Below are 12,500 nucleotides of genomic sequence, written 5' to 3'. Positions count from 1 at the left end.
AGAGACAGCAGACATCCTTGCATGGGTGTCGCTAGTTCACAAAAAAACATGTTTTTTAGGTCAGATATTAGAGACCTTGAGTGCGTTGCAATATGCAACCTTGCCTCCTCCACTTGCCTCCTCCACTTGCTTCTCGTCATGATGACATCACTGACAACAGCATTATATTTCAATATCTTGCAAAAGCTCAGTCTTTTTCTCATTTGCAGAAAAAGAGTCTTTTTCTCATTTGCAATTGGGATGGTGAATGAAAAACAGTCCCTCAAAAGTTGTTGTGTCTAGGCTGACAGCTGGGAAACTTTATCGTTTTCTCCACGGAGGAGGGGCCAGGAGGCGGGACGAGGAGACAAGCGCAAGTGGAGGAGGCAAGGTCGCATATTAAAACGCACTCCATATGAAGGGTTTTGTTGCAAAAGGGTGTATCCACCATTTTTGACTTTTACATTTTACTATTGGAAATGACTGTTAAGAGGTCCTATCACCTATGTGTGAATTCTTGCATTTTAAATATTTTGGGACAATGCTTTCTAAACCTATATGAAATGCATTTCACAAAGCAATGCAATGGAATGCTCAATACAAAATGTCAATTTCCCAACATTCTACAAAATGGAGATACTTCGCCTTGCAATGAAACTCTTCATACTGTATATGTTGTTGGAGGTCTGGGGCTTTGTCCCCTGGGAGAATATGAAAATACAGTTGCTGAAAATGTGATTGTAATGCAATATGAGAAAAGAAATATGGAGGCTTGGCCTTCAGGGGGGCCCCTTGACTCTTGGGCCCCAGGGCCTGGGCCTGGTAGGCCCGTGCAGTGAGTCCTTGTACAGTCTACCCTCAGGAGAGAGAGCACCCCAGACGTGCGGTGAGTCCTTGTACAGTATATGCTCAGGAGAGAGAGCACCCCAGACGTGCGGTGAGCCGTCCTAGTACAGTCTACCCTCAGGAGAGAGAGCACCCCAGACGTGCGGTGAGCCGTCCCTGTACAGTCTACCCTCAGGAGAGAAAGCACCCCAGACGTGCAATGAGCCGTCCCTGTACAGTATGCATATATACTGTATGCTCAGGAGAGAGAGCACCCCAGACGTGCGGTGAGCCGTCCTAGTACAGTCTGCCCACCAAGGATGTTAAAAATAGTTACAACAATGTTTTAGTCACAGTTAATGTCTCTCTTGTTTTAAATATGAGATTATTTCTTTATAACCTATAAAGAATATTTCTTTATAACCTATTTGTACAAGCAATTAAATTATCATTCAATCATAGTGTGATTAGAGAACGATGTCAAGTCATGGGTAGAGGATTTTGAACAAACAGGTAGCCCTCGAGTAGCCCCTTGTAGTCCTCAGGCAGCCCTTGGTAGCCCTCAGACCCAGAAAGGTTGGGGACCCCTGTAGTACAATATGCATATATATGCTCAGGAGAGAGAGCACCCCAGACGTCATCTGCTTTTTCTGCTCCTTGGTCCCATTACAGCCTACACTACTACTACTACAGCTGACATCATCGTGATTATGATTACTTTGGCACGACTTATTTGACGTCTGCATTTGCCAGCAGAGCTGAAATCATACTGTACTGTACTGCAGCTTGCTTTTGCAGAGTGCTGGACTGGACATCTGGCATAGCCTTCATTTTCTGGTGGGCCCTGCACCCTTGTGGGCCCCTATTTTCAGAAATGTAAAAAAAAAAAAAAAACCAGGCCCACCGGTGATTCAGTTCTGCACTGCTAATTATGAGGGGGCCCTTTTAGTCAAAAATGCCCGTCCCCTATTTCTCCCCTAGTCCAGCCCTGCTACTGCTGCCCCTCCCCTTACATGGAGCTTCCCCAGCTCAGCTAAAGCAGCATGGAGCACCCATCTCCATCCATCGCACATGTTTAACCCTAATCTCAACTATGCCGCATGGAGCACCCATCTCCATCCATCTCACACCGTTAACCCTAATTAGTGTGACTGTAGGAACTACCGTATCAGCCATTACTCACATGCTGCAACTGAACATCAGGGCTCTCTGGTAGCTCCTAGAATAGATGAGGAGAGAAGATAATGGAACAGAACAGAACAGAACAGAACAGAACAGAACAGAACAGAACAGAATAGAATAGAATGGAACAGAACAGAACAGAACAGAGTAGAACGGAATAGAACAGAACTGAATAGAATAGAATAGAATAGAATAGAATAGAATAGAATAGAATAGAATGGAACAGAACAGAACAGAGTAGAACGGAATAGAACAGAATAGAGTAGAAGAGAAGAGAAGAGAAGAGAAGAGAAGAGAAGAGAAGAGAAGAGAAGAGAAGAGAAGAGAAGAGAAGAGAAGAGAAGAGAAGAGAAGAGAACAGAACAGAACAGAGTAGAACAGAACAGAACAGAGTAGAACAGAATAGAATAGAACAGAACAGAGTAGAACAGAACAGAACAGAATAGACGTAATGAGATGGACGTTAGCTCTGACCTGCTCTGTAAAAATTGCTGTTCCCATGAATGGCACTTAATAGGTTGTGATGCATTACTGACTTTGAAAAAGAAGTCTGTGAATCAATTCATTTTAATTTAAAATTAATTTTACATTTTAATGAATAATCAAAATATTTTAGCCGAAAAAACGACTTGCCACTTTGACTTTCATGTGGAAACTAAAGTTTTTGTTGGGAATTGTTCTGTTTGTGGATCCAAAAGTTTAGAAAATACCGAATCCAAAAGTTTGTTTAACTACTACTATCAGGTTTATAAAGAAGTCTATGAATGAATAATCAACTGCTTCTTGTGATGTGATTAGATGTGGTAGGTAGTGATGGATGGTGGAGTGATGTGATGTGATGTGATGGGTAAGGGGCCACTTCAGACGTGTCCATGCCCAGATGCGAGGCTCTTGTGCTGGGTGCAGCCCCTCCGGTGTCAGCCTGTCCCATCACTCAGCTCCGGGTGCTGATGGCTCTGAAGATGAAGATGGCAACAGGGCTTCTCCCGTCATCCAAGTTGACAGCAGCACACAAACAGATGCACACACACAAACGAATGCACACACATATACGCACGATCTGAATGCACGGACGCACACGCACACGCACATGCACACGCACATGCACACGCACACTCACATCGTATCTCTGGTGGTTCATGAAAAAAAAAGATCAATCGAGTATATTTGGGGGGAAAAAAGTGTGAATGGACTATCAAGTAATTGGTCATTTATAAATGTGACACACACACACACACACACACACACACACACACACACACACACACACACACACACACACACACACACACACACACACACACACACACACACACACACACACACACGTACACTCCCTCCCGGCAGCACTTCCTGCTGTGGAAGACAATGAGCTTGTGTGTGTGCACGTGTGTGTGTGTGTGTGTCACATTTATAAATGACCAATTACTTGATAGCCCATTCACACTTTTTTTTCTTCTCAAATACACTCGATTGATCTTTTTTTTGCATGAGCCACCAGAGAGATACGATCAAGAGACCAAAAGTGTGTGTGTGTGTGTGTGTGTGTGTGTGTGTGTGTGTGTGTGTGTGTGTGTGTGTGTGTGTGTGTGTGTGTGTCCAAGGGACCAAGAGACTGGGATGGGGCATCAGGGTCATTAACCCTTCGCGGTGCGGGCTAGGCAATCGGCCACAACGTCTGCTATGCTTGGAGCCATTGGAGCTAATTTTAGCCGCACCGCTAACAGCTTCGTTCAGCTGGTTTGAAGGCAGATTGATTTTATTGATCTGGATGGAGATTGCAGGGGTGTGTGTGTGTGTGTGTGTGTGTGTGTGTGTGTGTGTGTGTGTGTTGATCTAGATGGAGATTGCAGGGGAGTGTGTGTGTGTGTGTGTGTGCGTGTGTGTGTGTGTGTGTGTGTGTGTGTGTGTGTGTGTGTGTGTGTGTGTGTGTGTGTGTGTGTGTGTGTGTGTGTGTTCATCTAGATGGAGATTGCAGGGGAGACTTGGCTGCTGCTGACGTCACCTATTGTAACCGAGACAGAGGCACACACAGTGTGTGAGTGTGTGTGTGTGTCTGTATGTGTGTGTGTGTGTGTGTGTGTCTGTATGTGTGTGTGTGTGTGTGTGTGTGTGTGTGTGTGTGTGTGTGTGTGTGTTTGTGCGTGTGCGTGTGCGTGTGTGTGTGAGAGTACAATAGACCCTGAATACCTGACACAGTGCAGATACTGAATCCAGATACACACACACACGCGCGTACACACGCACACGCTGTGCACAGACACACGCACACAGACACACGCACGTACACAGACACACGCACACACACACACACACACACACACACACACACACACACACACACACACACACACACACACACACACACACACACACACACACACACACACACACACACACACCCCTCTGTATCTAGTCCTGTTCCCTCTCCAGTGGCTCTGCTGTGTGTGTTAATGAAGATGAACTAGGTGATTAACACTCCAGCACACTGGGGGAAAGATGGGGTGTGTGTGTGTGCGTGTGTGTGTGTGTGTGTGTGTGTGTGTGTGTGTGTGTGCTTGTCTGTCTGTGTGTGTGTGTGTGTGTGTGTGTGTCTGTATGTGTGTGTGTGTGTGTGTGTGTGTGTGTGTGTGTGTGTGTGTGTGTACGAGGATGGATGGAAGGGCTGAATTCTAAATTTAACGCCCATGTTGACAGTATGGGGCTGAAGAGAGGGAGAGGGGCGCTCTCAACACTGTACAGGGTGTGTAAGTGTGTGTGTTTCTTTCTGTGTGTGTGTGTGTGTGTGTGTTTGTGTGTGTGTGTTTGTGGAGTATGTGCGTAGAGTGTTGGGGAGAGTGTGTACTAGAGTGTGTGTGTGTGGGGGGGGGGGGGGGCATCTATTTGTGGTTCCCTGTCATTGCTCAACTTGCTCCATCTGCAAACTGGGCCATGATGCTCCTCCATGTAACACACACACACACACACACACACACACAGGGCCGCTGACAGGTTTGGCTGGGCCCGGGACAAAAAAAATCAATGGGCCCCCCTTCCTCCTACTACCCCCCCTCACCAAAAAAAACCAAAACATTTTTTTCAAGGGAGACCAGGTGGTCAGACTACACTTTCGGTCTGAAAGCGCACCACTCTCACGTGATATGCTATATATTATTAGGCCTACCCATTATAAATGAAATGACATTGGTATCAAACACAGACTTCTATTATAACTAGACTGCGGATGTTCGATGTGTTGTGAAGCAACGGCTGGGGGCGGGACATGGGACGATTTTTGGGCGGAAGAAGGAAGTAGAGCGCCTTTTCCCATTATTCTCAATGGTGGGCTTGAAGCCATATACCTCCTTGCCAATTCTTGCCAAGTCGGCTCTGTTTCGTTCCTACGATAGTTGCCCCTCCCTTCCAAACAGCCCAGATATTTTTTTCAGGCTGACCCTGTATTTGAGAGAGCTATTAAAATAGTTTAAATGACCAATGAGCATGGCTATTTGGGTTGATTGGCAGTTGACATTCTTTAGAATTATTGTTTTGATTGACAGGCAGGCCGTCGTCAAGGCGAAGGACGACTCTCGCGCCGTCTCCAGGGGAAGCTCCCTCCCTGCTGCATTACTTTCAACAGCTTCATCACTGCCATGGGTTATTTAATTTTGGTACACTTTCCCCACAAATATGCGTTGTTGTACTTTTGGATGTACTTCTCCGTATTCTGTAAGGACCTCTGCAGTTTTGGTAAGTAAAATAAAAACATGTATTATACGTGGCTGATTGACCAAAATGACTGAGCTTTGTTAAACAAACACGTACGACAATGCTAGCTTGTTATTAGCCCAAGGCAGCATGCTGATCTTTCAGTGTTTGATGATCTGTCGGCTTGTCAAGTAACTTAATTATAATTTGAATGCCATTGCTTTTGGAAGCAAAATGTGTCTGTTTGGCGTGCATCAGGTGTAAGGATTCCCTCCTTCCGTAGCCAAGTCCTTACATCAAGATGCTGTAAACATTTCACTACCATTCTGGCACTATGCGGGCCAGTGGCCACATCGGAAAAGCAACGTAGTCTAGCTGTGTTCCTCCGTGAACTGTTAAACATTGTTCGTTTCTGTATTGCCAAATTTCCAAGTTGCTAGTTGGTGATGAAATGATGGTCATTGGTAGGCCTACGTTCGTTATCAGTATGTTAATAACCTGGTGGCATTATTGCGTGAATGCTTTGCACACTTAATGAATAAGGTCCTCAAGTGTGTAGAGTTTCGCTGAGTTCGTTGTTTATTTACATTTTCCTCAGCATAACTGTACAGCTGACACAGCTGCCTTCTGTATCATAACAAAGCCTGTCACTTCCACGTTTCGTTCTTTTTATGTGACCGAAGTCACTGGCTACTGCACCAGAGAGGGCCTCTGCACTCATTGCTGGTCCTATGATGCCATCTATTGGCGATAACGTGCAACAGCATAATTAAACTAAAAGACAACTTCTGACAGGACAACAAAAAGACAGGGAATGAGAATAAGGGAATAACAAAAAGACAAAAATGGGGGGTCCACTACACTTGCATACAAACTGATTGTGATGCTGTCACTCATTTTCTAGTCTATATCTTGGACTGAAAAAGGATTACATTATTATGTTTCAGGTGTTTTGCCCCTGCGGTTGTGAGGAGGATGCTGTGTAGGTGGCAGCGTGAACGTGTCACACAGACATTGGCTAAACTACTCGGTAGGTATAACGAAATAAAAGAAACCACCCCCTCAACCCTGTTTATGCTGCACTGTACCTATTATAACCAGTTTTTATATAGACCATTATTTGAAATACTATGAGAGCCTTTCTGTTAGGATACTGTACAGCAGGGATGGGCAACTGGAGGCTCGGGCGCCACATGCAGCCCAACTTCTCACTTTTTTTAAAAAAAGAAAAAGGACAGTTTTTAACCCCCTATAAACCAATAGTGTAAGCATTCAGGTATAAATAAAGAAAAAGTGAAGTATCCTTTTGTAAATTCTCTCAAGTGCGTGGTGATGTGGCCCACCGATTGTGGTAATTAAAAATGTTGGCCCACCTTACAATGAAAGTTGCCCACCCCTGCTGTACAGCCTACATCACTTGTACATGTCCTTACCAAATATGACATTGTTAATGCCTAAAAGTTATATGTCTAAATGTAAACCATAATATTAAATTGTGATGGACAGAAATCAACTAAACCAACATATTACATTCTGAATGTAGTTGCGCAGTGATACTGAGACCAACTTATTCCTGTCTTTATTTGCCAGGCTTCTACACTTGCCCTCAGAGTTCACATATGGTTAAGTGCACAGGTGTCCATCCAGGTTCAGACTGATGCTGGTAACAAGAGGAAAACATGCTGATTGGTAAGTGAGATCCCTGCTCAACAAAAATCCACACAGCACAACAAGTAAGCCTAGTTTGTGGTATCAAATGTAAAATGTAAGTTTCATCAAAAAGTTGTAGAACACATCTGAATGAATTGCAGGCCATTAAAGTAGTGAATGGGCAGGGAATTAAATCGGGTAAATGTTGGCTCATGGATGGATATAAGGCGGCTAAACGTCGGCGAGATGCATGTAAATAAATGCATCGGCAAGATGTCTTTGAAAGAGTGGCAGCCCATCGGCCAGATGCTGGGCAGACGTCGGGATAGCCAATGCATCGGTAAAACGTAGGCATTCCATCGGACGCCGCTCTTTTGCCGCACGTCTGCCCAACATCTTGCCGATGAGCAAACGTCTTGCCGATGTATTTTACATCGGAAAAAATACATCTTGCCGACGTTGGCAAGACATAAGTGTGCTGTCTGGGTAATGTTGGCGATTGTAGGCCTACTGACGAGTGCATTGTGTAGTAAACATCCTTTCCCCATCCTCATGTGACATGGTTTCATTCTGTAGGCAAACAACAAACCACACTTCACCTGGAAAACAGAGCCAGGACTCACTGTCAGGTAAGTAAAGTTTAAAATCCCTAATATAATATAAAGTATGCTCCTGAGTTAAGACCAGAGACCTTCCAATGTAAAGCTAACACCATCATCTCCTTACTCTGCATGTGTTTATATATTAGTAATAAAATAGTAATGAAATATATGTTGTTCTCATCACCCTTCGTTTGTCATCATTTTCTTTACAGATGTCTGCAAATGTACAGTAGGCTACACGCCAGCAGGTCTCACCATAGTCAGCATCATCAAGGATTGTCACTCCGACCTGAGAAGAGGCCCCATAGAGACACGGACAAGGACCAGCCACTGTTGCCAGTGCACAACTGAGGACCCGACCAGCCTGCTGCCATCTATGATACTATATAGTACCCGGTATGTAACATTACACTACACTCAGCCAATGCTTTCATCCAAAGTGACTTTCACTTATTTTTACATGTGCCTCCCAATTTGAAGGGACAAAAAGTAATTGGACTGGATAAAAGTATACATCAAGCGTAGTAAACTCTCAGCGTTTGTCAGTAGCCACTATCTTCAATAATTACAAGGGTACCAATTCTATTGACAGATATGCATGCCCACACCATGAAACTACCACCCCATGATTTTCACTGATTAGGTAGCATGCTTTGAAACACGAGCAGCCCATCTCCTTATCTATTGTGTTTTCTTCCCATGAACCTGACACTAATACAAGTTCAGCTGCTTAATGTTGAGGTAAATAATGTAAACGACATAAGTATGTTAAGTTGTTGGTGTACCAAACAGTGACGTATTCTCATCACACTTCATATGCCATTATTTTATTTACAGCGAAGCGGTCTGAAGACGTGGAGTACACTGCAGCAGGTATCACATGACCAAGGACTTGGACAACGTCTCTGCTTACATCTATAGTGTATTACACAAGTGAGTGTACACCCCCATATTTCTGCAGATGTAATGGGACAATAAAGACATTTGAAAACTGAAAATGAAGTCTGCACTTCAAGCTCATCACATTTAAATAAGTAAAACAGGAGCTTGGTGAGCAGACTTACTTTTCAGTTGTCATTTGACTTTGTTAGTCCTGCACCCAAAACTTTTTTGAGAAGGATGTTCATGGGTTTTTCCTTTTTAAACAAATGTAGACATTTTTACTACACTGAAATGTTATAGTTACTCTATATATACACCAGTGATATGCTTCAATTATGTTCATGTTACATTAATTATTTTTTTAAAAATAGATTTGTATTTATCGTTACAGCTGAAGATGTACAGTACGCTGCTGCCTGCATCCTGCCACCACAGAGGATCCGATATGCAGAACCAGCTTCAAAAACCATTGCAATTATGAAACACAGTTAATAAATGCTTATATACAGCAGCCCACACATTTTGTTTAATTTGTAATATTGGTTAACACACTATTGTTACAACTGTTTAGATCGGTGTTTCCCAACCAGGGGTACATGTACCACTAGGGTACGTGAACACAATGCAGGTGGTACATGCATTGGCAGGTATCAATAAAAAGAAATGTATGGAGCATAATCATATTGGGATAGAGGAAGATATACAGTAGACTAGAGCATGAGGGAGGGGGTACTACTCATGGTATGACAAAAATGCTTAGGGGGTACTTGAGACAAAAAAAAAGTTGGGAGACACTGTGTGATTGAAGCAATGCTATGTTTTACTAACTGAAAGGTGTTAACTTTGGTTTGTTTACCATACCGTCTACTTCTAAGAGTGATCTTTAAGAGAAGCTTTGTATTCTGAATCTTTTCAGAAACTGGGGGGATCAGCAAAAAAAATGGTCATGATGATGACTGCTCGACACGGCAATCTTCATCTTCAATCTTCCGGATGACAGCTTGGCGTCGAGGAGCCTTTCTTCAGCGTCCATGGTTTGTCTGTCAAACGGAAAGGTTTTGCATGTCATTTGATGCCCAAACATTCAAAGTTATTTACAAATGTCCGTAGAGGATTAACTTGGTGTGGCAGACACTAAACAAACACTATTTTACGATGTACAACATGAAAATTGGAGCATTCTGAGCTCATACAAATGCAATGTTGATACTGAGTATTGCTGACATGGATTATGTTTTGCCAAACGGTACGCCGACCCCAAAGACACATTTTCACATTGCATTTTCTGTGTACAGCTCTGTTTGTAGCCTAACTTCCAATTTATCTTTAATTGCGGCTACATTACAACGTGGTGAAGTAATTTATAGTAAGCTAGGTCTTACGCCATTCGGCTGGCTCACGTTAGATGCTAAGCTAAAATTATTATGGTCATCATAACAAGCTCTTCAAGGTTTCGTTATCCCAAAGTATCATTTTATTAATAGCATGGTATATTTGCCATACTTACCGATGACCAGTTCCATTTGAACTTGTGTTGCTGTTTTTATGACAATCAAGGGTTTCTGTGTCGACCAGTTCCACAGCTGAAAACTGGGTTCAATATTTCTGCTGGGGACGCCATGTCATATTCGGGTGGGAGGGGCGGGACATGTCTTGAAGTGTCTGTTTGTGGATTGGCCGGCGATGTCGACCTATCAGCAATGTAGCTCAACGTTGTCAAGGTGATTATTATATTTCCGCATTTTTGGGGCGGAAGTAAATCAGCCGCGGTTGCTTCAAAACCGTTGAATGGAGTTCTATCGAACTCCGCAGTCCAGTTATACTATACACGTCAGTGGTATCAACGTAGCCTCACAAATCAATGAGGCATACAATAATTCCATAGTAAATGATCTATCCATCCAATTATCCATGCATTTTTGCCAACATTTATTTAGAAATGAAACAAAATAAATAGGATTCACATCATTAATAACACAAGTGTACATGTAATTTACCTTAGCAATTTGAGGGCTTGCACATCAAAACGTGCCTGACTGAATCAGCTCTAGTTTGCTAAACTGACTTCAAGTGACGTGTGATGACAGTGAACAAGTGAGCAGCACACCAAAGACGTCAGTCTTCCCAGGAATACCAGGAATACTCAGGATTACCAGGAATAGCCAAACACAGGAACAAGTCAAGTTGCAGAAATGTATATGCAAAACGGATGTACACTGTTTCTCCCCACAAAGTTAACAGGTTGATAAAGTGTTAGCATTTGCGCTAAGCGAAATAGCGTTGCATAATAGCGCAGTTCTAAAAGTTCTCCCTTGCCCTCTCCTTGCGCGCGACGCAACTTCTCATCATGTTATGATTGGGGCTAATGTGCATATTCCTAGCTAAGGTCACAGATGGTCAGATTTGAAACACAATTTTACTAAGCTGTGGTTATAAAATGATGCGACTGTGTGACTGATCATGTTTTTAACATGAATGCTGCAGTGCAGTGCGTGTCTGTTTATGAAGGGAAACTTTTGCTTTGTTAGTGTCCTCTGCTATTGTTAGTACCTGCATCATCTGAAGAACTTTTTACTGAAATCCTGGGGCTTCTGGTGTCTTCATCTATTTTTCTCCTATCCTTCATTTTCTGCCCTCCTGGTTTGAACGACTGCTTCTTCAGACACCTTGGCAAATTGGCACGAGCCGCGTTAAGTTGAAGCCGTTTTTTTCTCGTAATGACCGACCAAACCATTTGTGCACTGGGGTGGGGGAGGTGGGGGTTCTTGATCTTGATTTTGCAGGAAAGGCAAAATATCTGCATCATTTATTTAATGTAAATATAGCGCAATCTCCCTCTCTCAAAAAACATCTTATTTTGAAATTAATTAGAACCATTAATCACAAACTTAATGAGGGCCCAGTTCTGGGCCCCCCTATCCCAGGGCCCGGGACAAAAAGCCCTTTTGTCCCCCCCTGTCGGCGGGCCTGCACACACACACACACACACACACACACACACACACACACACACTCCTCTGGGACATGCACCTCCATTTTCCACGTGTAAGCACACAAGTGTTGCACACACACACACACACACACACACACACACACACACACACACACACACACACACACACACACACACACACACACACACACACACACACACACACACACACACACACACTCTCTCTCTCTCTCCTCTGGGACATGCACCTCCATTTTCCATGTGTATGTACACAAGTGTTGCACATGTAGCTTCTGGGCCACAGTGCTGTGCTGCTACCGCTAACATGTTTTATTTGTGTGTGTTACGCAAGGGTGCAAGAGGGTGATTAAGTGTGTGTGCGTGTGCTTGTGTGTGTGTGTGTGTGTGTGTGTGTGTGTGTGTGTGTGTGTGTGTGTGTGTGTGTTTAAACTAGGTTAGCTTTTTGTGTGTGTGCGTGCACGCGTGTATGTGTGTGCATAATAGAACCTATATCACCTGTATCACATGACTTCATTCATACTATATCACCTGTATCAAATTACTAGATTCTAGAACTCCTACATCACCTGTATCAAATTACTAGATTCTAGAACTCCTATATCACCTGTATCACATGACCAGGGCTCTACACTTAGCTTTTTCATTAGGAGCACCTGTGCCTCTAAGTGAAACAATGTACAGTAGGGGTACAGATAAAAATTTAGGAGCACAGTGAGTTT

At 43.4% G+C, this 12,500-nt stretch overlaps 1 protein-coding gene and 1 long non-coding RNA gene across 3 annotated transcripts in view; both read left to right on the top strand.

Moving 5' to 3' along the window:
• LOC134441133 (sodium/potassium/calcium exchanger 3-like) overlaps nucleotides 1-12,500 on the top strand; it is a 169,809-nt gene that overhangs the window by 18,332 nt on the left and 138,977 nt on the right. The gene's annotated exons all lie outside the window — the stretch shown is intronic.
• LOC134441805 (uncharacterized) lies at nucleotides 5,232-9,328 on the top strand. 2 transcript variants are annotated; one of them, XR_010033206.1, is made up of 7 exons: nucleotides 5,232-5,715; nucleotides 6,621-6,703; nucleotides 7,264-7,362; nucleotides 7,900-7,952; nucleotides 8,138-8,321; nucleotides 8,763-8,858; nucleotides 9,199-9,328. It is a non-coding gene; the product is annotated as an uncharacterized LOC134441805 (long non-coding RNA). The 2 variants fall into 2 exon arrangements; XR_010033207.1 differs by lacking the exons at nucleotides 6,621-6,703; nucleotides 7,264-7,362.

This window comes from Engraulis encrasicolus, chromosome 24, assembly GCF_034702125.1.
Source record: "Engraulis encrasicolus isolate BLACKSEA-1 chromosome 24, IST_EnEncr_1.0, whole genome shotgun sequence".
NCBI lineage: Eukaryota > Metazoa > Chordata > Actinopteri > Clupeiformes > Engraulidae > Engraulis > Engraulis encrasicolus.
This window is presented reverse-complemented; position numbering and strand designations above follow the sequence as displayed.